Source organism: Carcharodon carcharias, chromosome 1 (genome assembly GCF_017639515.1).
Source record: "Carcharodon carcharias isolate sCarCar2 chromosome 1, sCarCar2.pri, whole genome shotgun sequence".
Lineage (NCBI taxonomy): Eukaryota > Metazoa > Chordata > Chondrichthyes > Lamniformes > Lamnidae > Carcharodon > Carcharodon carcharias.
In genome coordinates, this window is record NC_054467.1 from 187,719,834 (window position 1) to 187,738,597 (window position 18,764).

At 41.5% G+C, this 18,764-nt stretch overlaps 1 protein-coding gene across 12 annotated transcripts in view; it reads right to left on the reverse strand.

Annotated features, from left to right (window-relative positions):
- Positions 1–17,670, reverse strand: part of rusc2 (RUN and SH3 domain containing 2) — a 123,995-nt gene extending 106,325 nt beyond the window's left edge. For 7 of the 12 annotated variants that reach the window (XM_041188521.1, XM_041188513.1, XM_041188530.1 and 4 more), the window contains exons 1-3: positions 17,450–17,670; positions 6,605–6,721; positions 4,622–4,722 (exon numbers count right to left, since the gene is read on the reverse strand). The gene's annotated coding sequence lies outside the window, so the exon portion shown is untranslated. The remainder of the gene's footprint in view (positions 1–4,621; positions 4,723–6,604; positions 6,722–17,449) is intronic. The other 5 variants (XM_041188561.1, XM_041188540.1, XM_041188550.1 and 2 more) reach the window with 4 other exon arrangements.
- Between the last annotated feature and the right edge of the window lie 1,094 nt (positions 17,671–18,764).

Here is an 18,764-nt window from a genome sequence, read left to right on the forward strand (position 1 = left end):
GCTGCAGTCCTTTCCTCTCTCTTTCTGTTTGAGACCTTGGCGACAGAAAGTCTGCAGAGCTGTTCCTGCTTTTGTTTTCAGGTGTGAGAATTTTGCACCTTGGTCAGCAAGTCTCAAACTGGGCCCCCCAACCCCCTGTCTCCATAGTAAACAAGCCACCTAGGCATGTTGTCAGACAGGATTTTATTCTGAATTAAAGAGACATTTAAAAACGTTGTATTCATAAAACAGAATTTACAAGTTTTACATCCTAGGCTCTCAAACACAACCAATCCAATGTCATCATCTACGTAAACAATGTCATCATCTTTGTCAGGTTTTATATGCTTAATTAGTAGGAGTGTTAAAATGGGCTTTGACATGCCCAGTCTTACGGCAATAAAAGTATACCAGTTTATTTTTATCCCTTTTATTCTCTACACTATCATTTTTCTTGACTGTAGCCTCTTCTGTAAAACTAAATTGTTCCCTGTTCTTCCAGCTTCCCTGTTGGATTAGAGGGAGATCAATCTACTGCATCCTAGCTGCCTATGTGATACATCACACCCATCTGCCAGAACTGCTGCTTCTTGTACCTTAGAAACCTTATGATCTTTCAGGTGTGACCTAATAACTATTGGAATGCTATTTTGGAATATCATTTGTTCCTGCTCATTCTTAAAATTTTGTGCTAACTTCAGGGATTGAAACCACCAATCCCACAGTATTTGTTTTTCCCTAACAAATTCTACAAACATCTCATTTGGTCTTTTCTTTAAAGTCTGAAATTGCAACTAACGTGCTTCAAGGACAAGTTCATAAGCATTAAGTACAGCAGCTTTAACTGTTTCATAATCAGAAAACTGCTCTTCTGAAAGACTAGAACACACATTCATTACCTTCCGAACCAAAACGCTTTGCAAAATGAGAATCCGTGTCTCCCTTGGCCAATTTAGTTATTTAGCTGCCTTTTCAAATGATATAAAATCTCTCTCAACCCCGTCTTTAGTGAATTTAGGCAATAGGCAAAGATTCTTTGTTATATCAAAGCATCCAAATGACTAGACTCTCTTTCACTCCGTACCCGAAGTTTTTCTCTAGCCCGTTCATGCTGTTTGATTTCTTTTCCTCTGAAACTCGAGCTCAAGCTTTCGCATTTCCATTTCTTTTGCCATCTCAAGTTGCTTCATCTGCGATTCTAGATAATTCAACTGAATTGTTACCTAAATTCACATTTGCTTCTTCCTATCCCAGATGCTGTACTATTACCTCAATAATTTCTGATTTCTTAGGCCTTGCTTTTAATTCTAACTCTAACTTTTCTACTAATTCAATTAATCTAGCCTTGGTTAATTGTTGCAAATCACTCAGGGATAAATCTTCTCTCTCCAGCAAGGTCATAGCAATGGATGAAGTAATTCTGCTTTTCAATCAGTATAGTAAAATTCACTGTGGACATCTTATAAACCTTAATCTCAGCAAGTATCAGCACTCATATTTGTCTGTGGATCCGAAATCCCGCAGGAACCCCCAATTTATGTTACGATCCTTGGCCAGACCCTGGGACGTTGGGGGGTGGGGGGAATGTCCAGTTAGGGGCCAATATAATTTTGTTTAATGTAGACAAAGGTTAAGTTTTAAGACAGCTGCTTTTGGAATAAAGCCACAAGATTCCACGGGTTTAGAACAAACAAAAATTGACTATACAAGTTCAGAAAGAAAAAACAATTTACAATATGTATTTTATACTCTAACATTCAGGATAAGTATGAGGTACATGTGAATTTAACAGACAAACCATGGTCAAGCACACCATACTGTAGAGTAAATGACAGATATAACCAAGGCAGATCTCAGGAAATCACCCAGACTTTAGTACCACTGTGAGTCAACCAATCTCACTGAAACTTTGTCTTTTTCACAAGGGTTTCCCACCTCCCCTTTGAAGATCCTGCCTTGGGATTCTCTACAAATGTCTCTCCCACTCGGATGGCTTTAACAATGGCCCACCTCGCAGGATTTCAATCACACCTTCTGAGATTCCTTCCCCTGGATTCCGGAGTCAATCAACACTAGCTCACAAGCACACTTTCAGATCTATGGCCATACCAAGCAGAACACCACTGCTCCAAAAGGGTATCTTTGCCCCAATGACCCACAGTCTGCAGCGTTTTAATTCGGAGCCTATTTCTTTGCTCCTTTCTTCTAACTTACTTAACAGGGCCTATTCCTGTCCCTGTGTCTGTGACACTTCCTGGCTAGCAGACTACCTCTAACTGACTTTGAGAAGAATTGTTCACTGACCCTTGAACTGTTCTGGGAACTTGTCAAAATACTCCCAGAGGGTCCCACCCTTGATTCCGAGGCAGGAATCAATGTAAACAGAATTAGAACATCCTGTACCTCTGAATGTTACAATCTCCACGGATCAATGAGTTTCATGACAGAGGTTATGAAAACTGGGCCTAATGCAATCCTCATTCAATATCCACACAAACAATTCCAGCAGGAATCTGCAGATAACACAATCGCGAACAATAAAACCTGGCTAATTTTCCCAGGTCTGGTCATTTACAGCAATGACTCTGCAGCTGAGTTTAGTTCATTCAGAAATACCTGAAGATTACACATGACAGCGTTCTGGTGTGTAATTTTTCTACATTACAATAATGACCACATTTCAAACATATTTAATTGGCTGCAAGCCACTCGAGTATATCCTGGGGTCATGTAAAGAGCTACAGAAATGCACATCTTTCTTTTTTTGATGCCCTCTGGGGCTTTTGTTATCATTTCAAGATGGGACAGGAGTCAGAAGTTGCCTGAAGACTACTTCCAACATTTCAAGTCTGTCTTCTTCCTTAAGATACATTACTTTACTGCCTCAGAAAATTTAGACGTATTCTGCCTTCCTTTAGCTTATTCTGTAGTTGCATTTTTGTTTCTTAATAAAGGCAAGAACAAGAATTTGGTATTTAAGTAAACAGGGTTCAGCACATCAATGACAAACTAAGGTAGCCCAGACCAGCAAATGTATTTATAATGGGCTTTGTATAACAATACTTTATAGGGCCTGAACTTCCTCAGAGAGGCAATCAGTGTCAGATTGTCACTCTGTACCCAATTACTTACATTATTTTTTTTCTCAGCCTGTCTCCCCCGACCTTCAGACTCAGGCCGGGTGAGATGCAAGCAATGCAGTGCATCCCAGGGCCCAGTTTTGAAGTGCAGGAGAGTCAAAGTAAAGCTGCGCCCCTTTTTTACAGCACTAGCTGGCGTAAACTTACTAAGTTTAAAAGTCCTTTGAAATCTAAAGGATCCTGACAGGTTAGGGAAAAGGTAAGTGGATAGGATTTGCAGGGGTGGGGGGGGAGGCTGGTACGAGGGATGGGGGAGTCCGAGGTCGGGGGTAGGGTTGGCACTTGTCAGTGGTAGGATCGGCATTTGTTGGTGGGGGTAGTGTTGGTAGTAAAAGATTCCTGGGGAGTCGGGGAGGTGTGGGGGAGTCCCTTAGGTGGGGTAGTTGGATGGGGAAGGGGGCGGGAAAAGAGAGTCCCCTGGGGCTCGGAGGAGTAGACGGTGTGTGGAATCCCATGGGGTCGGTCTGGGTCTGTACAATAGTTACCCAGAAGTTAGAAGTGGTTTTAAATCTGACTTTTGCTGGATAACTATTGATGCAACCCTGTCAGAACCATCTGAAGTTTGCAATTTAAAATCACATTTTCGGATGGTTCCCAGTGCAGGACAATTTCCCAGGGGAAGTTTTCACTTCTGGGCAATTGCCATGCAAACCTTACCTGTGAACTTCCCAAGGGGATGCCCCAGCGCATCTCTGGGGTCGTCGTCGTCGTCCGTCCCCCCCCCCCCACAACACCGAAGAGTTCAGAATTAATGGCCCTATATCTCTAGCATAACATTTTCAAAAAATTGCGATTCATATGTTCATTTACTTCTGGCATCTAAAGTAATTAGTTACACCAAAATGTTTGGATTAGAAGAAATACTGACTTAATTTTTATATAACTATTTCTTACAAAACATAATAGCAACTCATGTTTTCTTTTCTTTGAAAAAATACTGTAAACCATTTTTCTCTTTTGTGCCAAATCCTCTAATATTGGTAAATCACCCAGGCTAGCATTGATTACAGTTCAATTTCCTAAAACACTCGACCACCAAAATTAGGATTACAATTTCAGGCAGAGTACATAATTCCTAAATTCAACCAATAACCTTTCAAAACACTGTTTTCAACTAAACAAATTGTATAATAAGATTTGATAGTATTTTTCATTGCACTTAATTCAGATACTGCTTGCGAGACACAGAAAAAAACCCATTCAGTATTAGAATTTTTAGTTCTCCACTAAAGAGAGTTGATTGTTGTCTTGAATCATTGGGTCATTTTAATCAGAAGAGAGCTGTGCACCTATGAGGTAAGCACCGCAATTCTTATATTGTATACAGTGAGCTAAATGTAAAACCTTTCAGGATTTCATCTGTGCTATTCTTAGGAGACTGAAAAATACAAACTGCAAACATCGCTGTGATTTCCATCAATTAGGCAATCTGTTAGCAGCTATATGGGAATAATGACAGAGGGATCTACGTGATGATTGTTATATAATTTTTATAAACTGACCTCTGGAGTGCAGGTATCAATGTAGACTGGGATTCAACCTTTGATCTCCCAGCTAGGGGTTCCAATGCTACATCGTTGTAATAAAGCAGATCAGTTTGTATCTAAAAGACAAAAACAGATAGCTTTAGGCATGACTCTGTTTTAAATGGAACAAGCTCTAATGAATCATCCTTCATATTTGTGTTGAATGAATCATTAGGCATTTTAGAAATCTTTACATTATAAGAATTTCCAGCACTTTAGTTATTCTCTTCATCTTGAGTACTTAAGTGGCAACTCATGATATTTCCAAACTTTTTCCAATAATAGCAACATCCAGAGTTCAATGACAAGCAGTAGGTAGTGTAATTTTCATTAATACTATCATTTTATCTTCATAACTCGCAACAACAGAATTTGGCAATATGGTCATTAGAAAACAAATGCATCAGGGTATTTAATACTTCTGATTATTTTGATGCAAGGTAAAATGGTGTGATAAATTGCTGCCAAATAAATGCATTCCTTCTTTTAATGCACTCCTTTTGCTGCCATTAGTTCATTACATCCCCTCAATTTTTTCATCCACCTTGTTTTATTAATGCCTGGTAAAAAATTTTTTAAATAAATTAAAAGGTTTGCTGCCGCAAGATTTCAAAATCCAGTTTCCTCTTTGATCTACTTTAGATGCTTTCCCTTTGCCTTTACTTAAAGAAATGCTTCAAGTTCAGTATGGGGGATTAATCCAGTGGGTGCATGATCATGTTTACTAACTAGGTTTTGGCAGTTGGTGCCAACAGTTTACGGACATACATTACGTAACTTTAGCATTACCTCAGAAGAGAACATATATTACCAATATAATTAAATTTGAGCTCTTCAGTTACTAAACAAATTATTCATACAAATACAAATGAAAGAGAAGCACCAACAGATTCAACATGAATTACAGCACAGCCAAGACATACTCTGAAATGTATAGTGAATAAGCTCATTAATCAGATTGTAGGACATTAGGAAATCTTCCTGGTTGCTAAATTTTATCCTGCCATTATTTAGAAAAGCACCCAGTCCATGCCACATACATGCTTCAAAGGGTTTACTACTTTGTTTAAAGTTTTAATTCCATTCAAATTTCAATATGATTTTTGTATTTGTAATAATTCTACAATTTAAAAAATATTAGGTGATGTTTCTACAGTCAAAGTAAAAATGTAGGAATTTTTATTTTAATTCTAAGGTCAACCCTTAACTCATTCTAAATTATTGGAATAAATTATATAAGATGGAAGCAAAGTGCATGATTTATATAACCTGAAAATTAGTCAGAGGATGCTGGGAAAGTTGCAGATCACAAAACATCACAAACAGAAGGAAACAAAAACATTGAAAATAAGAACGGGGTAAGTTATTTGGCCTTTCAAGCCATTCAATATGATCATGGCTGATCCTCTATCTCAACGCATTACTCTTGCTCTCTCCTCATACCCCTTGAAACCTTTAGAATCTAGAAATCTATCTATTTCCTTTTAAAATATATTCAGTGACTTGGCCTCCAAAGTCTTGTGGTAGAGAATTCCATAGGTTCATCAATCTCTGAGTGAAGACATTTCCCCTCAACTCAGTCCTAAATGGCCTACCCTGTATCCTGAGTCCGACCCTTGTTCTAGACACCCCCAGCCGGAGAAAACAACATCCCTGCATCCAGTCTGTCCCGCTCTGTCCAAATTTTATATGTTCCAATGAGATCCCGTCTCATTCTGCTAAACTCCAGTGAATACAAGCCTAGAAGACTCAATCTCTCCTCATACGATAATCTTGCCATCCCAGGAAACAGCCTGGTGAACCTTTGCTGTTCTCCTTCCATGACAAGTAAATCCTTTCTTAGGTAAGGAGGCCAAAACTGTATACAATACAGGTATGGTCTCAGCAAGGCCCTGTACAGCTGCAATAAAACATCCTTGCTTCTGTACTCAAATCCTCTTGCAATGAAGGTCAACGTACCATTTGCCTTGCTAATTGTTTTCTGCAATTGCACGTTTGCTTTCAGTGATTGGTGTACAAGGACACCTGAGTCCCTTTGTACATCAACATTTCCCAATTGATCACCTTTTAAATAATCTGTGGAGAGAAAAACAGTGTTAACATTTCAAGTCCTTATGACTCTTCTTCAGAGCTCTTCTTTTTCTTATTTTCTATGCTGTTAGCCAGCTGAGTTTTTCCAGCATTTTCTGTTTATATTTCAGATTTCCAGCATCCACAGTATTTTGCTTTTACCATTTAAATAATACTCTGCCATTCTACTTTTCCTACCAAGGTGGATAACTTCACACTTATCCACATTATACTGCATCTGCCATGTATTTGCCCACTCATTCAACTTATCTAAATCATCTTGAAGCCTTTTATCACCTTCCTCATCACTCACATTCCCATCAAGTTTTGTGTTGTCAGCAAGCTTGGAAATATTACATTTGGTTCCCTCATCCAAATCATTTATAGATAGCTGAGGCCTAAGCACTGATCCCTGCTGTACCCCACGAGTCACCGCCTGCCACTCTGGAGCAGAAAAATTTAAAGAAAAGTAGATCTGGAGGGAAAGTATCTCACTCTGGCAAAGAAAGCTCTTTATCATCTTAGTTTTACATCACAATAAGAACATATTATCAATACAAGATTGACCTTTTTTTAAACTGACAACCTGAAATTCGATTTTGACTTCTTCGATCTTTTGAATATATTTTTTCCAACGTTACAATCATTAAAAATGGTGAGCTGTTAGAAAATGTTCTAAATATGCAATAAACAATTTAGAGGCCAGTTTTCAGACAGAACTTGTTGCATGGATAAATTTAATGAAGTGGAAATATTTATTTAATTCAGTACCCATTACTTTTTAGAAACAACTCATATTGACACTGCTGGCTTTCAAACCTTTTATGCAAACAGTGAGATACACCTAGCCCCCATCCCCTGCCCTAACTTTCAAAGGATAATGTCAACTGTCAAAAGGAAAACAGTGCTATCATTAAGACAAACATTTATGCATATTATTATACAGCAAGGGAGAAATGGGGCAGTTACTCAACACATAAAACTGATCATTTTGGAAACGCTCTTGCAGGTCGTCTACCATCTAGGTACCTCAGTTGGAAGTTCCAGGGTTCATATACTCTGTCTCACATTTTAGAATGAGAGGGACAAAAGTCTAAAATGACAGTCAAAGAGATGGATTTTTATGAGGCTTTTGAAGGGAGCCAGAGAACTAGCAAGTGGTCTGAGAAGAGAATGCTAAAGGACAACGGTACAACTCTTGAGTGAGTAGCATCCAATCAGTCTAAGGTGATTAACAAATGGGTGGTGGTTTCAGCAGTGGTGGAGTGACACTATCCTAAGGCAATGGCTGATGTGGAAGAAGCAACAAGCTGGATGTGTGTACAATGCTCAGTTCAAGATAGATTTTGCACACAACTGGCTTTGACTCGAGTAGGCAGCCAAGGACATTTGTGGAGTTAAGAGTAAGAACTTGCAAATACATAGAACCTTTAACATAGTAAAATGTTCCCAAGAACTTCAGAGGAGTGTTAACCTACAAAAATTGATACCAAGACAAAGAGGGAGACATTGGGACAGGTGGTTAAAAGTTTGCCCAATGAGCTAAGTAAGTTTTAAGCAGCATCTTAAAGGAAGAGAGAGATTTGAAAAGATTTAGGGATGGAATTCCAGAGCTGAAGGGCTATACTGTTGAAGACATGGCCACCAATGGTGAGCCAATGAAGTGGAATGCATAAGGCCAGAGATGGTGGAACACAGCTGTCAGAGGGTTGTAAGGATGAAGGAAGAAGTTACAGTTACAGGGAGGGGCAAGGTCAGAGAAGGATTAGAACACTAGGTTGAGAATTTTAAACTTTAAACAGCAAAGATGGTACTGGAGAGAGTTTAACAGGGTGAACAGGGCAGAGAACTGGGCAGTAAAAGAGTCGCTCAAGAGTCATTAGTAGCTGCAAAGATTGCGAAGAGTGTTTCCAACATGTTTGTTAAAATCGACCTCACGCTTGTGGTGTTATCATACAGATGATCAATAGGAAGAAACCAAGGACAAAGCCCTGAAATACACTATAACTGTGTATTTGGGCACACCAGCAGAACAGGCCTCACATGCCTTCTGAACCTTACCAACTTAACGCTCAAAATTCAGGAAACGCAATCCCATGAAGCAGTGGGATCTGAAGTGCATCCTATTCTTTCCTGCTCCGCCTCGTCCTTAAGGCATGTGACTCAAAACATAATGCTTGATGAACAAGTTGTTATCATTATGAATGACTGTCAGCAATTTCTTTCCAGTCATTAATGTCAATGCTGCCATGCTTCAAGGAGAGCTTCAGAGTATCTTTGAAATGTTTTTATTTCTCCACCCATGGAACGTTGGCCATTTGAGTTGAGAAAACAAGACCTGATGGGGGAGATGCTTTTCAGCCATTCGGACACTGTCCAATCGTTAGGAGTTGATTTTGCAGGAATTTTGCCTGAATGCGTGTGGACCCAGTTTCAAGGACATTAGCATTTGTGGACAGTCCTCCCATTAAATCCAGAGGATGTGGTGGAGGCATTGCTGATGCATTTAATGCATTGATGATTCCTTGCATTAAAATAAATACCATCCAACATTGCCAAACTCCCTTGTGCCTTAACTAGCCTACAACTTCTGTGCCTTCCTGACTCACTTGCTCTCTCTTCTAATTTTAGCTGTGCATCTCCCTCTGCTGAACCTCCTCTCAGGATCCCCCCCAACCCCCTCCTCACCCCCCCACCACCCCCCCTCCTGCCACACCCCCCACACCGCCAAGTTAGTTTAAACCTTCCCCAACAGCACAAGCAAAGCTCACCACAAGGACGTTGGTCCCATTCCGGTTCAGATGCAACCTGTCCGCCTTATACAGGTCCCACGGCCCCATAAACAGTCCCAATGTCCCAGAAATCTAAAGCCCTCCCTCCTGCACCATCTCTCCAGCCATGCATTCATCTGGATCAACCTCCTATTTCTATACTCACTGGCACGTGGCACCACAAGCAATCCAGAGATTACTACCTTTGAGGTCCTGTTTTTTAAATCTGTTTCCTAGCCCCCTAAATTCTGCTTGCAGGACCTCATCCCTCTTTCTACCTATGTCATTGGTACCAATATGTACCACGATCTCTGTATGTCTGCCCTCCCCTTTCAGAATGCCTGCAGCCGTTCAGTGACATCCATGACCCTGGCACCAGGGAGGCAACATACCATCCTGGAGTCATGTCTACGGCTGTAGAAATGCCTGTCTGTTCCCCTTACTATCAAGTCTCCTACCACTATTGCTCTTCCCCTCTTTTTCCTCCCACACACTGTGCAGCTGAGCCACTCACTGTGCCATGAGCATGGCTGCACTCTTCAGAGGAACCATCACTCTTACTATTTTCCAACACAGAAAAACCGTTCTCGAGCAAGATGCACCCTGGGGATTTCCTGACTACCTACCTGACACCTTTCTGTTGACTGATGGTTACCCATTCCCTCTCTGTCTGCACTTCTGTAAGCTGTGGGGTGACCACATTTAAAAACAGGCTATCCACAAAACTCTCAGCCTCACGGGCGCACCTCAGTGTCTCCAACTGCCACTCAAGTTCCAAAACACAGAGCTCAAGTAGCTGCAACTGGTGGCACTTCCTGCACGTGGTCGGTCAGAGCGCAAGGAGCGTCTAGGACTTCCCACGTGTTGCAGGCAGTACATAACATGGGACTGAGCTGTCCTGCCGTGTCTCTAGCTGAAAAAAAAACCCTTACTTTAAGTTAAATACAGTTAAAAAAGTCAAATTATTTATGTACTTTAAATAAAAACTAGATCCCTTACCTTTATCTATTTTAAACTGGAGAAAAACACTTACCCACTACTCACCAACCACCTCTGTGCTGACCTCACTTTTTGAAGTGATTGCTTCACCGCGATGCTGACTGCAGGATATTCTTCCCAGATTCATGGGAAGGATTAAGAACCAAAAGGGCATTGATTTAAAGTGATTGGAAAAAGAACCAAAGGCAACATGAGAAAAAAGCTTTTTTATGCATTCCCCGACAGGACAGTGAAGGCAGATGCAATTGTGGCTTTCAAAAGGGAATTGGGTAAGCACCTGAAGAGAAAAATCCTGCAGGGCTACTGGGAAAGGGCAGAGAGTCAGCATGAATTTGACAGGCTGAATTGCCTCTTACTTTGCTGCAACCATTCAATGATTCGTGAGAAATTCTAAAGCACGACACCAAGATCAGTTTGTTTTAGTAGCTTTAGATATGGGGAAATTATTGAGAACACGGATTACATCTTACACATGCCCCTAAGTCCTACAAAAAAAACTTGGCAATTCATACCTAACATATTTATACAAACACTTTAAATACATCTCATTTCAAATTAAGTAACCTTCAGCTTACTTTGCCAAGGCCAGTCGTTGGCACAACAGTTGTGTATAACTATTCTATGATTCTATTCTAAGAAGGACCCATAAGACTTCAACAATACACTCCTGCTACTTCCAGCTCAACTCTGTTACTGAAGGAATGATACCGTGGCAAACAGGTTGCTCTATGCAAATGGTCTAAAGAGATAGGAAAGGAGTGGCTGCACTCTTAATGATAAATTAAGAAAGTGTTTATTGAAGGGCAGTGTAAGGGTAAGGTTAATTGAATGCTCCAGTCAGTACATAATAGAGCTCACCACTGCTTAGATATGGCTACAGTCTGGCATGGGGTACTATTAAGTTCAGTATTTTTAATCTAATGTGTGATTCAAAGCTTTTAAGCTTGAAATCTACTGTAATCCATTGAAACAGGAGGCATGTGAGCCAGAAAATAGTGAACTGCGTGCATTTCAAGACATTAAAAAATTGCTTTGGACCGTCATAATACTAATTTTAAACCAGAAATTATTCCAGCCTAATTAACATTGTGACACATCACACAAGTATGCAATTAATATTAATGGAGGTACTCTGAGTTGCCTCAGTCTTATATTGTCACACTGCTTGTCTGACATTCAGTACATGGATGGACAGAAATTTCCTCCAAATAAAATGGGGAAGATTTCCACTCTCTTTATACGCCATATGTGGTGAGGACCAAAGACAGTGGAAATCTTCCATGGAATCAGTTCCCTCGTGACCAACTCCATCCCATTTGCTGGCAACTGACTGAAGCTGAACCAGACTGTTTGCAACCTTGATGTCATATTTGGCCCATTCAATTGAACTTCAAACCGCATATCTCCTTCATCACCAAGGTCGCCTACTTGCAACTTTGTAACATTGTTCAACTCTGCCCCTCTTTCAGTTCATTTACTGGTAATTCCCTCACCTGTGCCTTTCTTATTTCAAGTCCTGTCCATTCCAATGCTTTCTCAGCTGGTTTCCAATTTTCCAAGCTACATAATCTTGAGCTCATTCAAAACTCTGCTGCCCATATTCTAATCCACACAAAGTCCCAATCATCCATCATCCCCGTGCTCCGTGACATGTACTGGCTCCCCATCAAACAGCACCTCAATTTTAACATTCCAAACTCTACACTTTGCCAGAAAAAAAAGTTCCAGTTCTCCAATTCTGTAATGTCTGACTAAGGGTTTATAATCCAGATGTCAATCCAATTATCATCCACTGAACCTTTCCCTGGGCCTCTATAATACCAGACCATGTGCAGGGACCAAAACAGGAGTATTTTAGATGAGACTTAACCAAGCTCTTTTACAAGGATATTGTGATGCTTCCTAATCCAGCAGTTGACCAGTCCTGAGGCTGGAAAGGAACTCAGTGTTTCAACAGCTGCCAGTTTTAAGAGTATGCAGAGGCATATGTAGGCCCAACCACGGGGGTGCAGGCCAGCCAAGGACCGGAACCACTACAGAGACTCATTGTTATTTAAAATCTGGCCAGATTAGCCCCCTTATTCAAGGAGCGAGTACGTGGACAAAACTTTGAGGTCTCAGCAACATTATTGAGGATGGAAGAATTGCCAAGCTTCTAGGGGCATGGAGTGAGGAGGCACAATAGATATTGTTCATGCTCATCTGCACCAGCAGGCACCATCCCAAAATAACTGCCAGGATTATATCATTCTGAGTTTTGGCTCCTCTGTGTATTGTCATGTTTTTCCCTCATTCAAAAAGCTACTTTTTAATGCTTCCAGAAGTCATAAACATCAGAACTAATTTCAGACTTTGCCTCCTCAATACATATGTAGACCCAAATCCAAATATGGTCAAAAATAGAGCAACCATTGTCTATTTACATGTTTTTCCCTTGACTAGTACTTCTGTATTTTCGAAAGTGTACCTAGTACCTCCTCTGTAAAACTGTTGGGCTGAATTTCCCATTTTTGTGCCACAAATCCTAGGTAATACTATATAAAAAGCTGGCACATGTTTAAAAAAATGTTTTCCTTCATAACTTAGGCTTTGTGATTGTGTTGAGGGTTGTGAAAAATTGAATTTCAGCTAATTCCCCTCCAACACTGCGCTCATCTATTCCACTTATTTATAGCAGATTAAAAACATAGCAGGCATTGGAAACGTCTGAAGTGAAATAGTTGGGAAACTATTAGTGCATATTTTCCAGCATGCAACATGTGAATGAGGGAAGAGGAAATCAGCTTGGAAAGCCTTGCATTGGATCCCAGCCAATTAGTACAGCTCATGAAATTTGAGTGTTTAACTGATGTGATAACGTAACCGTATGATTTTCAGTTAAATATTAAAAACAATGCTTTTTCCATTTTCCTCATATAAAATAAGGTAAGGTCAGCAAGCGATGTCTTAAAAGGGTAGCACTCTTGCCTCCAATTCACAAGGTTCTGAGTTCAAGACCCACTCCAGGGATTGAGTACAAAAATGTAGGCTCTAGTGTACTCTAGTGTAGTACTGAAGGAGTACTGGACTGTTGGAGGTGCCATCTTTCAGATGAGAAGGTAAACTGAGGCCCCATCTGCCTGTTCGGGTGGATATAAAAGACCCCATGGCACTACTGTGAAGAAGAGCAGGCATGTTATCCCTGGTGTGCTGGACAATATTTGTCCCTAAGCCAACATCACAAAAATGGTTTATCTGATCATCATAACATTGCACTGTGGGAGCTTGCTGTGCGCAAACTGGCTGCCATGTTTCCTTTAATAGTTGACTACATTTCATTGGCTGTAAAGTGCTTTGGGATGTTCTGTGGACATCGAGAATGACTCTCCTGCTCTTCTTAGAAATAGTACCATGGGATCTTTCATGTCCACTAGGGTGGGCCAGCAGGGCCTCAGCTTAATTCTCAATCAAAAGACAGTACCTTCAACTATGCAGCATTCCCTTCATTACTGCAATGGCGTGTCAGCTTTTGATTTTTGTTTGCAGGGCTCAGGGGCAAGAATGCTACCAACTGAGCCACAGCTGACATCGAAAATAGTGGTGCTTATATGAACAGATAATAATTCTGGCACAACTAGCTTCAGTAGTCCTTATTCACTTTATCAAACTATCATTTCTTAACCAGATTACTGATTGATGGGCCTTTACTGGGTATTTCTGCATCAGAACCATGCTGCTAGCTGTACAGTAAAACAATATTTTAATGATATATATTCAAATAATAGATGAAGCACTACAATTGTTATACACGGGGCAGTGCTGTGTTCACATTATGTTGATGACTCTCACTGATTGGAAGTAAATAATTATATTTAATACAACATTAAGGCTATAAAAATGTAGTTTTTAGCAAAAAATTAAACCTTAAAATCTAAAAAAGCCCTAAAACTGCTGCAATCAAAAAAACTCAGTAATAGCATAAAGAAAAAAATAACAGTGAAATTCTGAAATAAAATAAGAACAGAAAATATTGGAAATGCACAAGTCACTCAGCATCTGCAAAGCAGGAAAACAGGTTAATATTCCAGGAATGCAGATGCTGATTATCTACACTAACGCCTGCCATCTATAGCAGCATTTTCTACTTTTGCCACAGCGAAATAACAATTTATGCTAAATTGACATACCTATCAAGTAATGGAATGTTAATACTCTAAAGTACACTTTCCCTGTTTACTCGTTTTGCTTCCATATGCCCTCAAGTTTTTCCATATATTCCCTCTATTTTCAATAATAGACAGCACCTTTAACATCGAAAAATACTCCCAAGGCACTTCACAGGAGCATAATTGGATAAAAGTTCACACTGAACCAAGGAAGGAAATATTAGGATGGGTAACTAAAAGATTGGCCAAAGAAGACTGAAAAGAGATGGGAGAGATGGAGAAGCCTGGGGACAGAATTTCAGAGTATATGGCCCAGATGGCTGAAGACATGGCCATATTTTGTGGAGAGAAGTGAGTGGGGAATGTTGTCCAGAAGATTGTAGTACTGAAGGCGGTTACAGAGGAGGCAAGAGCAAGGATGATGATTTTAAAGTTGAGAGTTTGGTGGATCAGGAGTCAAAGTAGGTCAGCCAGCAAAGGGATAATGGGTGAGCAGAGCTTGAAAGTGATGATATGGGCAGCAGAGTTTTTCCAATATGTAGAAAAGCTTATGGATATCATTCCTCTGAATTATGTCCAGTTGTCTCCCACTATTAATCTCTTCTTGCACAACATTGATTTTGAAGGTGCGAAGGTGTAGTCATTCAACAAGTTTTACTCTTATAGCCTCTTTATTACAAAGTACATGACACCAAGCCACATAAGGAGATATTAGATCAGATGACCAAAAGAATGGTCATAGAGGTAGGCTTTAAGATGGATTTTATAGGTGGAAAGCAAGGAAGAAAGGCAGAGAGATGTAGGGCCTTGGCAATTAACAGTGCAGCCATCAACCTGTCTTCCTGCTTTGCAGATGCTGAGTGACTTGTGCATTTCCAATATTTTCTGTTTTTATTTTATTTCAGAGTGATGAAAATCAGGGATGCTCAAGAGGCCAGAAGTAGATGAGCACATATCTCAATGGACTCAAGGAGATTGTGAAGTTCTTGAGAACTCTGGTATGCTATATTTGTCTCTCCATAGTCCCACTGCTTATTGCAGTCCTGTTACCTGCATTTATTTACAGTAAAATAACACCTGGCATTCAGCATTCACCCCACCCCAGGCCAATCTATCCAAAGCATCCTATATTTTGTCTGCTTGTTTTACATTATCTACAATTCCTCTGCCCACATTTAGCAAAAAACTCTACCCCCACTTCCACCTTGTGAATAATGATGCCTCAGTACAGAACCGTGAAGCAGCCTGCTAATCAAACTCCTTAGGTCAGATTTTTCACGACCGAGGCGGGTAGCTCAAGTCGGGAAATTTCCCAACACAGCAAATTCACATTGGTTTAAAGGGCCCCTTTAAATCCAATTTTCACTCTGGGGAGGTGGGGGTGGGATTGAGTCAGGCCTTCCAACCCCAGAAGCAGATCGCAGGCACCATAGAGGCAGGCTGGTTATAAGGCCCACTCTGGCTCTCTGCGACCTGTGCATGTTATTTTAGAAGCTGTTAGGCCCTCTAGCCCTTACCCCCCATGCCAACTCTAAACTCATGCCCCCCACCCCATGGGTCCTCACAACCCCATGCCAACTCATGCCCCCACCCCACCCACCATGGCCACTCATACCCTCATGGCCCAATGCCACCACCAAAGCCACTCACCTAATATCCACCATGGGCAGACCTCATATAGAAATGAAAAAAAAATCAAATACAGTTCTCACACCTACACATTTGATAGCGAAAAAAAGTTAGTGAAGAAACCCAAAGATTTTATATCTCAATTAGCTAATCTATTATATTAACAAACTGCAATTCAGGCCCCATATTAAAGACAACTAATCATTTAATAGACTCTCTAACCCCTCAATCAGACTAGGAACCCAGAGCCCCTGCTGAGATAATTGTAGCTTTTAAAATTCAGCCAAGCGCCCATAACATAATAATAGCCCTGAGTGAAATGTCAACAAAGAACTCTGTTGGAACTGCATGACCAGGTGGTAACCTTTTTTTCCTAAAATACACCAGATGATCTGTCAATCTAAGCAGTTGAGCAGAGGTTTTTTTAAACTCTCATTGACAGCTGCAGCCTGTCATCTTCAATTTTTAAAGAGCAGGGGATTTTAAAAAAACCTTCCAATCGTGAAACTTAAATAGGCCTTATCTGTTCTTCAAGAGCTTTTACATCTACTCCAGCAACCCATGAATCCCAAACTGCAGGTTAAGGCCCTTGCAACAGCCAAAATGGGGTCTGTTTGAACTCAACACTAAGTTTAAATGGCCCTACAGAATCTATCTCATTCCATGCCTTCAAATCTTGCCCACCAGCCTCCAGTATGCCACTATATACACAGCTTTGCTTCATTCTCTTGGCAGTTTCTAATATCGTTCCCCACTTCTTAAACCATTTACACTTTGCAAATTTGTTTTACTGACATTAAAATTGCTTAACTGGTTGGTATTAGACCAGAGATTGTCCAATTCCATCTCATTTCTGGAAATTATTAAATGACAGCGATGCGTTGCTAGGGGCAGCAGCAAACTGACAAATGGAACGTAACAAAAATATGGACCTAATGTAATCGATAAAATAACCACAGGATTGTCAGCACAAGGAACATCAAACAGATTTTTACCCCTAACCAATCTTGTAAATTCTGCCTAATCAATTTTACTTGCATCCATATGTCAACAAAGATAACATTTGGAATCAACATGCAAAGATTATTGGTGAAATTGTTTAGCTGAACCGTTTCTATTCAGTGTCATCCATAAACTTCCCAAACTCAATTCCCAGCCCAGACCCGACAACAAGATTAAAATCTCCAAACCCCAGTTTATCAGGAACGAAGCCGCTCACAGGCTGGATCCACGGGACTCGGACGAAGTGCATTCAACCCGAATAAACAACTGGCGGCTCCCCGAGGCCGGAGGCCATCACAGGGGAAAGAGGAGCAACGGCAAGCCGGGCTCCAGCAGCCCACTCCCCGGCCCGCTGTAAACCCGAGCCCCGCTCACCGGCCTCACCGTCCGACCGCTCCGTCTCCCTGAGTGACCGAGCCCGGCAAACACGTCACAACATCCCCGCCCCTGATGTCAATCAGCGGCCGGATCTGCAGCGGAGCCGCCTCCAAATGCCAATCCCCACAATGAACTGCCTCCAAATCCCAATCCCAACACTGAACTGCCTCCAAATCCCAATCCCCACACTGATCCACTTCCAAGTCCAAATCCCCACACTGAAGTGCCTCCAAATCCCAAACCCACACTGAACTGCCTCCAAATCCCAATCCAACACTGACCCGGCTCCAAATCCCAATCCCCACACTGATTCACTTCCAAATGCCGATCCCCACACTGAACTGCCTCCAAATCCCAAACCCACACTGACCCGGCTCCAAATCCTAATCCCCACATTGAGCAGCCTCCAAATCCCAAACCCACACTGACCCGGCTCCAAATCCTAATCCCCACATTGAGCAGCCTCCAAATCCCAAACCCACACTGACCCGCCTCCAAATCCCAATCCCCACATTGAGCCGCCTCCAAATCCCAATCCCCACACTGACCCAGCTCCAAATCCCAATCCCCACACTGACCCGCCTCCAAATCCCAATCACCACAGTGACCCACCTCCAAATCCCAATCCCCACACTGACCCGCCCCCAAATTCCAATCCCCACACTGACCAGCCTCCAAATCCCAACCCGCACACTGACTCGCCTCCAAATCCCAATCCCCAAAGTGAGCCGCCTTCAAATCCCAATTCTTACACTGACCTGCCTCCAAATCCCAATCCCCACAGTGAGCCGCCTCCAAATCCCAAACCCACACTGAACCGCCTCCAAATCCCAAACCCCAGTGTGCCACCTCCAAATCCCTAACCCTACAATGAGCTGACCCCAAATCCCTAACTCCACAATGAGCTACCTCCAAATACTCAACCCCACAGTGAGCTATCCCGAAACCCCAACCATTTATCCCCTGACCCCAAACCCCATCCCCGGATTCCACTCACATTGAGCCATGCCCAAATCCCACTGTGAGTCTTCCCATAATCGAGCCAACTCCATCCTTAAACCCCAAATCCAGAGTTGCCCCACAGTAAGCCATCCCCAAACCCCAACCCAACCCCAAACTGCACAC